Below are 10692 nucleotides of genomic sequence, written 5' to 3' on the forward strand. Positions count from 1 at the left end.
TGCGGTTCACGCCAAATGGCTTTTTACATTACTGTGCTTTGGGACACATCGGCGGCTTCTTGAATCTGCCTTCCCAGCATGTTTAAGTGCGTCCCAGTTCAATCCCTTACCTCCTCATCCATTTGCTAATTTGTTTATAAATCTGTGAACATTTGCAAGACATAAAGCCCAATATTAGTGTTTGGTTAACATCTGTCCCTTCTCCTGTATATGGCGCAAGAGGGAATTTCTTTGCTTCGCCAATGATATCTCAAGTGCAAATTTAATGAGCTGCACTGAAGGTGCGTTTAAATGTGGAAATGTTATATTATGCAGGAGGGCAAGCACAGTGTCAGATTTAATGAAATCGAGCTTTGGCTGTTTGGACCACTGGAAGAACACAAAGGATAAAGAACTAAGATATGGAAGCATTTGCCTGCAGCCTGGAGAGCTGTTTATTTGCATCAACAGCGGTTGGCTCCATGTTTATGCTTCATGGGTAAAATCCACTGGCCACACCCCCCCCCTTCCTGATCTACACTGAAATAAAAGGGGGCTGAATGGAAGAAAGCTTGAACGGCTGATTTTTTTTTTTTGGCCAATTTACATCTATTGTTCATTTCCCCCACTTTGCAAATCTTCAATTTAGCCCAATGACAACATTTCAGTGAAGATCTGATTCCTTCATCCTTTACAATAGGCTCTAGGTGACCTAAATAAAAGTATTACATGAGGGCAAATATCACGCAATGAACACTTGCATGTGAAACTAAGAATGGAGGGTTTGTATTCTTTGTGTACTGGGGTGTGTTTTTATTTGAACATGTGAATGTGGCTAACAACAGCACGTAACATCAGAAACAAGATCTGCCTCGTCGGATGCACCATATGTCCTCTGCCGCCACTGAGGTCTGCTAGCCTGGTGGGCCTTATGGGCAGGCCCGTATGGAGGATCGCTTTGAGAGCAAGTGATGTGGAATAGATGGTGCATGAATTCAAAATAAATAGATAAAATATAGGTGTCAGATGACAGGGGTGGTCATCATTCTTGTTCTCTTGGGAATGTCCACAGTGATTTGGCTGGACACCAGTGGGCAAAATGTCAAACTGGGTGGTCCCTTTAAGTAAGGCAGTCAGCTGTTCTTTCAAAAATGATGATGATGATTATTTTGATTTATTAACCACCCTTCACCACAAGGCAGGTTACAGCAATGTAAAAATCCAATATTAAAAACAACAACAGTTTGAAACAAATTACAGTCACAAGAATAGGGTGGGTCCATATGTCTGTCTGTCTGTCTCCAGGATAAAGAGGTTTATTTTCAACATATGAGGGAAACTGTATAAATAAGGTGTCAGGCTCACCTCTGTTGGGAGGGAGTTCCACAGTTTAAGAGCTGCCACATAGAATGCCCTCTTCTGCCTCCCAGAAACTTCTGAGGGCAGTGGAACTACCAAGAAGGCCTCTTCTACTGATCTTAACACCTGAGAGCAGTGATGGCCAAACTCGGCCCTCCAGCTGTTTTCAGACTACAACTCCCATCATCCCTAGCTAACAGGACTAGTGGTCAGGGATGATGGGAATTGTAGACCCAAAACAGCTGGAGGGCTGAGTTTGGCCATCACTGCCTGACAGGGTTTGTAGGGAATATCTGCATACAGTTGCTTCGTGCAGTAAGTCGCTGAAGTTACGCACTTCTCTCTTCATTTCAGGTCTAGATGTTCATGTTAAACACTACTTAAGAAAGTCAGCTTTAGGTACTGGTCAACAGAGGGAAAGGAGAACAATGACCCTCCTTCCAGACAGATTTGTTTAGTATCCACACTGCAAATGGGGCCACTTTTGAGACAATGAGACAGCACACCTGGGAAAGTTTATTTAGAAATAAAGAAGGATATAAAAAATGGGTGCCCAGCAACTTTTTGTAGGAAGTTAAACCTTTGTAGTTTCCTGCTACAAAGGTCCATTCTGCCCCTCAGACGTTGCTTTGACCAAGAGTACAACATATTTAGTTGTATTCTATTTTCTCCATATGAAAAAAATAAAATAAGATTAAAAAGAGAAGGGTTGTTTTTTTTTGCTGGATTTTACTTCCAAAGCTTTTCAGCACTCCTGGCTACTAATCCCGCTGGCCCTATCCATCATCCATCATCATTGATGCTTTGAGAACTAATTCATTTATCACATTGCTCTAACTTTGTCACCTAGAGCTTTGGCTCCATAGACCCAATTTCTTGGATTTGGTCTTTCATGTGGCCTCTTTCCTGCTGGCATCCACTCAATCATTCCTTTTGCCATCTGAACTTCTTCTGAGCTGTCCATATGTCATACACTTCCCAACCACCTGGTGGTTGTGCTGGCAATATCTACTTTTTAGCTCAACTTCCTTGTGCTCTCTCTCTCACCTTTGGTATAACAAAGAGGCTATAAAACCCAGTGATTAAAAAGGCCCATAGTCAAATCCGAGCCAATTTTGTCATAATGAAGTATTCATGGAAGTGTACCAAATATCTCCATTTCAGACTGTGGTTTTGCTTTTGGACATTTTGTTTCAGAGCAAATTCTGGGTTTAATGCCTAGTCCCTTGCACCCTGCTCCCAGGAGCTCCCTATCTGTTCTCTCAAACTTGACTTGCACATGATCATAAAATGTCCTCTTTCCCAACCCAACCTGGGACTGGGGCATTTTCACTGGTTTTCAGCAGATGTCAGGTTGGAGGTCTCCTGAAGATTTGGTACCCAAGACCAAGTGACCAACCCATGTTATGGCCCGATGGTAGAGATATCCCTTCAGTAACATTAGACTGTAGTAGTGGTAGTTGAATCCTGTGTAATACAGGAATATAGGAGCTGAGTCAGCCCATCTAACTCAATATGGTCCAAACTGATTGGCAGCAGCTTTTTAGGGTTTCAGGCAGGAGCTTCTCCCAGCTCTGCACCTGGAGATGCCAGTGATGGAAGCTGAGACCTTCTGCATGAAAGGCAGATACCCTGATCCCTAATCTACAGCTGTGTCCAGCAAGCTTTGGACTGGGCAGTGTCAATGCAAGCCATACCTTTGAGAGACTTATGGTGGTATTGATAAAAATGGCCCAATCCATGAGACAAACTGCTGCACACAAGCGAGAATAGACCTAATGAGGCTGGGGAAAGTAACTTGGAGAGGCTTTCACATGGTTGGTGTTTTGTATGCACTTCTGGCCATTTGTCTGGAAGGGAACTGCTTTCCAATATCCCTTTATATTCACCTGCTCTCCTTTCTGCCAGATATGGCTCCATTACCATTAATATTCCTTGCTGCAAGGTAGAATCATCTTCTGCATATTCCAGTTAACTGCCTTTTGCTCTCTGACCATTACTCCCATATAACTCTTGATATGTTAAAGTAGTACCGGCTAGCATTAACCTTATTACTAGTGATGTTTTGAGCAATCCTATAGTCCTGGGGTATCACAGAGCTATCTCACTAATGGGAAAGCCACTTTCCATATAAGATTAATTCTTCTACCACTGACCTTTAAGCTAGGAATTGCCTCTTTTAAAATTTGACATTAATTTCTGTTACTTTTTGTTTTCTCTTTTCATTCACCTGCATGTGGGCTCTTCACAGTATGTGGGTATATTGATGAAATATGTTATTGGGCTTAAGCTCATGCATCCCTTAAATGCCACTTGAGTATTATGGCTATGGAGGAGGCCAACAAACCTGGTTAACACTGATTTTTTTCCCCTGGACACTCAAATTTGATGAAATTTATCTGGTTATCATGGGGATGATAATGGAACTACAGTACACTATTCTCAGGTCTGAGCACACCTCAAATTAAGGTAAACTAAGAGCAGAGGCTGGCTTGAGGCAAAGGGCAAGGTGGTATTCCAGACTGGTAGCTGACTCTTACTTGAACACTGGTGATGGGAGAACATCCTCCACCACATTCATAAAGTAATCAATCAATCAATCAATCAATCAATCAAATGAATGTTCACCTCTATGATAGATTAAACAATATGTTGCATCTACAATACCTATTTACATAGGAGATAGCTCCATTAATTCCAAGGGGACTTACTTTGAGTAGACTTGTTCTGTAAACAAGTTAGCAATCACAGATCCTCTCAAACAGCCAGTGCAGCTCTCAACAGAACTGGGTGTTCAGGAGATCAGCCGTGAGGGCTAAATTTCAGAAGGTCTGCCACTGAGAAAGAACTACCTCAAGAACTATTCTCAGATACTTGGGTGACCAAGAATATGCTTTTCACAAAATGTTTCCGTTTGTATTTTTCACTGATAGTTTCTTAAAATTTCCACAGCGGTACAGTAACATAATTTGACCCTTTCTCTGCTGACCAGTCCCTGTCCTTTCCCAGACTTGTCCTCTTTTACAGTAGCATTTTCCTTTGTGTCATGCACTCATTTATCAGGTGGTGAAATAGTTGGGCGCATGTTGGATGACTAGTCAAGAAAGGATTAGAGTATGCTGTTGGCAACACTGTGTTGTGAATTCCAAGGAATAAAATGTGAATTAGAAAAGTTCCAGGCAGCTGTTCTTTTTACTGTTAGCTGCTTTATTGTGAAAGAGATGCTGGAATACTAATGCTGGAATACTAATGCATTGGTTTGATTGTGTACAGCCTGCTGTCATATATTTGCTTTCTTTCCCTCTTCTCTCTGATGATGTCTTGATTCACCATTTGCGCACTCTCCCCAATATCCCTGAGTGTTTCTTTGCACACTTTTAGTCAGTTTTCAGCAGGTGCTCTATCCACATGTTTGGGAGAGAAAGCCACCAGAACGATCTTCTTCCCTGCAGGAATGCTTAGCCATTCCTCACCTCCCGTTTGGTTAATCACTCCTGCCAGCTTCATCCTGCAAGTACAAGATGATGGTCAGATCCAATTTAGCCTTTCTGAAAGATTCTAGTTTTGTACCAAGAGTCTCACTCTTATTGTCACACAATTAGACCCTTCATCTGAAGTCTAGATGAGCTTCTCCTGTGGCTTCTGTTGCGGGCACTGCAGTTAATACCATCCAATGGCTCTTTGATAGTGTAGCTTGCCTGAACCTAAAAGGAGGATACGTTCATAGTCCTTCAGAAGTAGTGGCAAGGATCCTTTCCTCTGCTTCTTGCAACTTTTCCTTTGGGTTTGCCATTCTCTTGGACCATTGACAGTATGATCAAGTGCCCAGGGTGCTGGACTTGGACTAGAAAGACCTTTATTCAAATTGGTTCTCAGCCACAACTGGACTCATGTCTTTATCTACAGCTACACAGGGTGATATCCAATGTTAGTTGCACTCAGAGAAGGCCCACAGAAGTCAATGGATGTAAGGAACTTAGCCTTTGTTAAAACCCATTCTCAGTTACATTCAGTTTGTAGAATGGCTGTGATTGTCAAGACATTTCTCCTAATAAAAAAGATATAAATTTATTTATGTATGCCACAGCGGCAGCGAGAACTCTCTTGGTGCAAAGGTGGAAACAGCAGGAACTCCTTACATTGGAAGATTGGAGAACCAAGATGGTAGAATTTGTGGAATTGGCGAAGCTGACGGGGAGAATTAGGAATCAACCTGAAGAAAAATATCAAAAGGACTGGAGCAAATTTATTTATTATCTGAAAGAAAATTGTATCTACATGAAAACGTTTGTAGCATTTAATGTGATATGTTTTGTAATGAGGAATTATGATGTTGATTTACAAATAAGAATGTGATTTTTTAAAAATGATTTTTAAATGATTTTTTTTTAAAAAAAGTGACTATGAGAGTGCAATAGATATGTCAAATGCTATAGGGATGCCAGAAAGAAAGACGGAAGGAAGTCAAGGCTCAATATGAGCAAATAATATAAGTTGTAAATATGTGTATGGAATTACGATGAAATACAGAAAAACCTAATAAAAATTATGTTAAAAAAAAAAGACATTTCTCCCAATGTTCAGTTGAAAATCTAGCCTGCTGTAACCTAAGCCCATCAAGGAGCCTCTGGGAGAAGATTCTGACTAAACACCAGGAAGAACTTTATGAGAGTAAGAGTTGTTTGACAGTGGAATGGACACCCATGAGAGGTGGTGGACTCTCCTTCCTTGGAGGTTTTTAAGCAGAGGTTGGATGGCCACCTGTCATGGATGCTTCAGTGGAGATTCCTGTACTGCAGGGGGTTGGAGTAGACGACCCTCAGGTCCCTTTCAACAGCTACAATTATATGAGTCTATGAAACCCCCTTAACTGGCATAACAGTTAAAAACAACAAGAACAGCCCAGTACCTAAAAGTCTGCCATGTTCTCTGCAGCAGAAAACAAAGAACAGCTATATGCACTTGAAGGCCTGGGGCTATTAGCAAGTCATTGTCAAAGACAGAAATAAAGAAAGAAACACAAAAGTAAAAGAATTCTGGAGAGCAGAGACCTCCAGACATGAGTCAGGCAATAAAAATGCCTCAACATATTGAAAAAAGCTCTTTGTCACAGTCCCCAAACACAACATTTTAAGTGTTTTCCCTACTGCTTGACATCCCGCTATTGCAAGAATATGGCTAATTCTGATCTGAATGATACCTATTATTCCTGTGTCCTTCTAGACTGAGCCGGATATGTTCCAAATATGGCCACAACCCATCTTAATAGAGTGCAGTGAAATCAAAAGAATAAGATAATTATGTTTTAAGGGTTAATGGTATTCACTCCCACTCAGTTTGAATCACTGGACAAAAGGACCAGTGTTGCCTATTCTAGGCAGCTGTGCTGAATAATAAAGATTTGGAGTCCTTTGTAGGCAGGAGGAAAAATAAGTCTTTGTCAACTTTTACTTGGGATATTCTACCCAACACCCATGTGTAACAGTAAAGACATTTGGAGTTGCAACAGGCTAAGGAAAGTTTGCACAGATAAACAGAGTTATTCTAAATTTTGTGCCTACTAAGGACTGACTCACGAAGGGCCGTTGCATTTCATTTAAAAATGTATGTGCAAATCATCTCTCCATTAAGTAGGCCTATTGTGTTTGGTGGCTTTATTTAGTCATATGAAAATGCTAATGTCAAAAGGCAAATCACAAGTATATTCATCACCATCCGTGGCAGTTTAAACTGGAGAAGGCTTTAGTGCAAAATTGTCAGCCATTTCTTCTTTAGCAGCGTGGTCCTGGTAAGTTTCCTCAGGTGTAAGTGTCACGTATTCACAAGTAAGTGTGACAAAGGAAGCTGCCTTATACAATGTCAATTTATTTGTCCATCCAGCCTAGATTAGGCCTTTAGATAAGAAACACATAATCAGAAGGCTTCCTTATTGAACCGAATCTGTTTTTAGTGCTGATAATAATAATAATAATAATAATAATAATAATAATAATAATAATTTATTTGTACCTTTTATTTTATTATTTGATACTGCATATATAATGCCATTGTGCATCTTGTTCCCTCTGGATGTTGTGGACTGTAGCTCATGTGAGTTGTAGTCTACAACATGGAGGGCACAATGTTAAACAACACCTGTCCTAATGCATCATGTTGGATGATGATGTTTTTTCTGGCAAGGGCTCTTGGGAAGGAGAAGGGTGGAGCCAAAACTCTAGGCAAGGGCCATGTGGGGCAGAACCATCTTGTTCAGGATGCCTTGGACTCTAGTGCTGGACTGCTGTGGGGAACAAGCGCCCCTCTTAAGATGTGATGCTTTGAACTCTCTCCAGTGTTTTGCAGTTCCATACATTAGAAACCTGTCAGGAAATGTGGACAGTCCTGGATTAGTCAAGGGCCCTGAGAGAAATGAAGAAGCAACTACCGGTACATAATCTTTGGGAACAAGCTGAAGTGGAGTGGAAAAGATGCAATTCTGAATTCATTCAAACAACCCCTTCATCTCATGAATTGCTCCTGGTTTTTGGTCAATTGTGCTTTTGTTGGGCATCTTCAGATGCACCCAAGAGTCCACATGTTGCCACAGCAATGTGTTGAGTTACAAATGACTTCCCATTCTAAAACAGATCCGTGGTTCTACAGTATCAGAAGAAAACAACGAGGATTTTCCTCTCTCTCTTCATGCATTCCAGGGTTCTCTTAGAATGAAACAGATGAGATTCAGAAGCTATAATAACATTTAATCTAAATGGTTCTTTATGTCTTACCATTGTATAAAATGACAAAAACATAATTTGGATTTTTTGTGACACTATTCCACAAACAGAGGGTCCTGTCATTGGACCAATTTAGCTGTCTAATCAGATATAACTGTTGACTTTGGCACTCTAATAGCTTACGCATGTAGTGTTAAGGTGAGTTTAAAATATGAGATGATCCATAACAAATTAGGCAACCAAACCAAGTCATAAGCATGTATTTATTGGAAGCTCAAATATTTTCTTTATAGACAGATTTCAGAGCCAAGTTTGAAAGACTACTATTATTGGACTAAATGCAGAGTATTGACAAATGAGGTTTCTAGATATAGGAATCCATTTTTCAGAGTCAATCCCATTCTGACCTGCAGGCAAGTTTTCTATATCCCTAAAGCTCGACTGTCAATATTCCAGCTTTAGTCCAATAAAAGGTATTACTCGAAACTTGACTCTACATTTTGTCTCACCGATAATAAAGGCAAGTAATTAAAAATATTGAGTTAGCTAACAAGACGCACAGCGCATTGTGATGCACTAGTAACCACATTCTTTACAAATGAAATGATCTGCTGTATTGCTCTCTAAAATACACAATGGATACAAACAAACAGAAACTTGTAAACTGGAGAAGGAGAAAGAAGCAATTTCCAAGTGTAGTTAGATAAGCAAATATATAAAGGAGCATAACATGTGAGATGCATTCAGCAGTCTCTCAGTTCTGTTCCTTGACACCTGCAGTAATGCAGGAAGACATTCCCAGAAAGGATATTACTCAGTAGCAGCAGGCCTGGAATACATAAGGCCAGCTGGAGTGTTACTCTGTTGACCCTGAGAAGTCTATGCCCCTTTGCCCCAGTTGCAAGGGCAATATGCAAATAGAAACTGGCCTCTTTGCATCTGGATACAGCAGTGTGCTGGGGCAGAGAAGACAACCTCACCCACTAGAAAGTATTCCTTTTCTTCAGAAAGGAGACTCATACACGGAACTCTACGAAGGCAGAAACCTTTATTCTAGTTGTATTTTCAGGAAGAATGTACCGGTATATTGTGCGTTTTAGAATGAGAGACAATTCAGCAACCCTGACACACCTGGAGTGGAATTTGTGATACTGCGTAATAGCACATGGCTGCTGAATGAATGTCGTTCTTTAGGTGTCCAATACCATCATACCTCGGGTTGCGAATGTGATCCGTGCAGGAGACACATTCGCAACCCACAGTGTTTGCAATCTGCAGCGCCACGTCTGCGCACGTGCGTGACGCGATTTGCGCTTCTGCGCATGCGCGAGTCCCGAAACCTGGAAGTAACGCATTCCGGTACTTCCGGGTTCGGCGCAGTCCGCAACCAGAAAACGCGCAACCCACAGTGTTCGCAACACAGGTATGACTGTATATGTTTAGGCACTAAATACGTTGGGTTGTCGTATCAAGCCCCTCTAACCAGCTTTTGTAAGCCAGTGGTTTTTAAAGGCTATGGCACAACACACTGGTGTGGCAGGAGAGGATGCCAAGTGTGGTGGACAATCAAAGAAATATTTAAGCCTTTCAGTGTAGTATAGTATCAAAACATTTTTTTTTGCAGAATATGGATAGATTTCCTTTCAAAATCAAGCACTGCTGGGAGTTTTTTTCTTTCTTTTCCAATGTATTTCTTATCAATAAAAGATTCAATGTAGTGCAAGCATCCCCCCCTCCCCGAAGGTGTGGCCCAGAGGAGGAAAAAAGAGAACCACTGTCCTAAGCAAATTCCCTAATACTCTTCTCTGAATTTTCTCTCTCTCTGAAGTCAGATTGGCTGGTATGTGGGTTAGGCATTTTCTGCTCATGGCACCTTTATACTAGAACTCTTTCCCCTTAGAGCAGAGCTTTCCAAACTTTTCATGTTGGTGACACACTTTTTAGACGGGCATCATTTTGCAACACAGTAATTCAGTTTTAGTAGCAAACTAGAGGTTTAACTAACCCCTTTCCAGCCCTGGTAAAGGAGCGTGTGGAGCATTGGCGCAACACAACTACACACTGCAGTCGACACAGAAACATGTTGTGACACCCAGTTTGGAAAGTTCTGCCTTAGAGGCTCATTACTGTCATGTGTGGAATTCCATGAAATATCTGATAGCAAAGGAAGCTGCGTAATACATACGTGTTCTTTCCCTGTAACCAGCATTGCCGCTAGGGTCTAATTTAGGTGCATTACACAGTCAGTGGGAGTTTTGCAATTAAATAAGATATGTTTTGTACATAATGTATAATAAGAGACAAGGAACAGCATCTATAATTTTCCTTACCTTGCTAATTAGTACTTTCACACATTTGAACAGCACCAAATATATTTGGCCTGCAAAATGAAATTCTCAGATTTGGAATCAGCATGCAACGTTGGTGCCATAATCTAGTAGAGAGTTTAAAGGACTTAAGCCCATTAATATCAACTCTGTGTTGAGTTGTGACCCTGGCCTGTAAGTGAAAATCTCAATTTTTAAAAGAAATATTGGCAAAACTATTTGCACTGCTTCTGACCAAGTGTATCAATAGACCAGCAAGCAAGCCAAGCTCCATCCTCTGAGTTTGTTTTACTTTCGAAATGAAACTGACT

This window comes from Podarcis filfolensis, assembly GCF_964270895.1.
Source record: "Podarcis filfolensis genome assembly, chromosome: 6".
NCBI classification, from domain to species: domain Eukaryota; kingdom Metazoa; phylum Chordata; class Lepidosauria; order Squamata; family Lacertidae; genus Podarcis; species Podarcis filfolensis.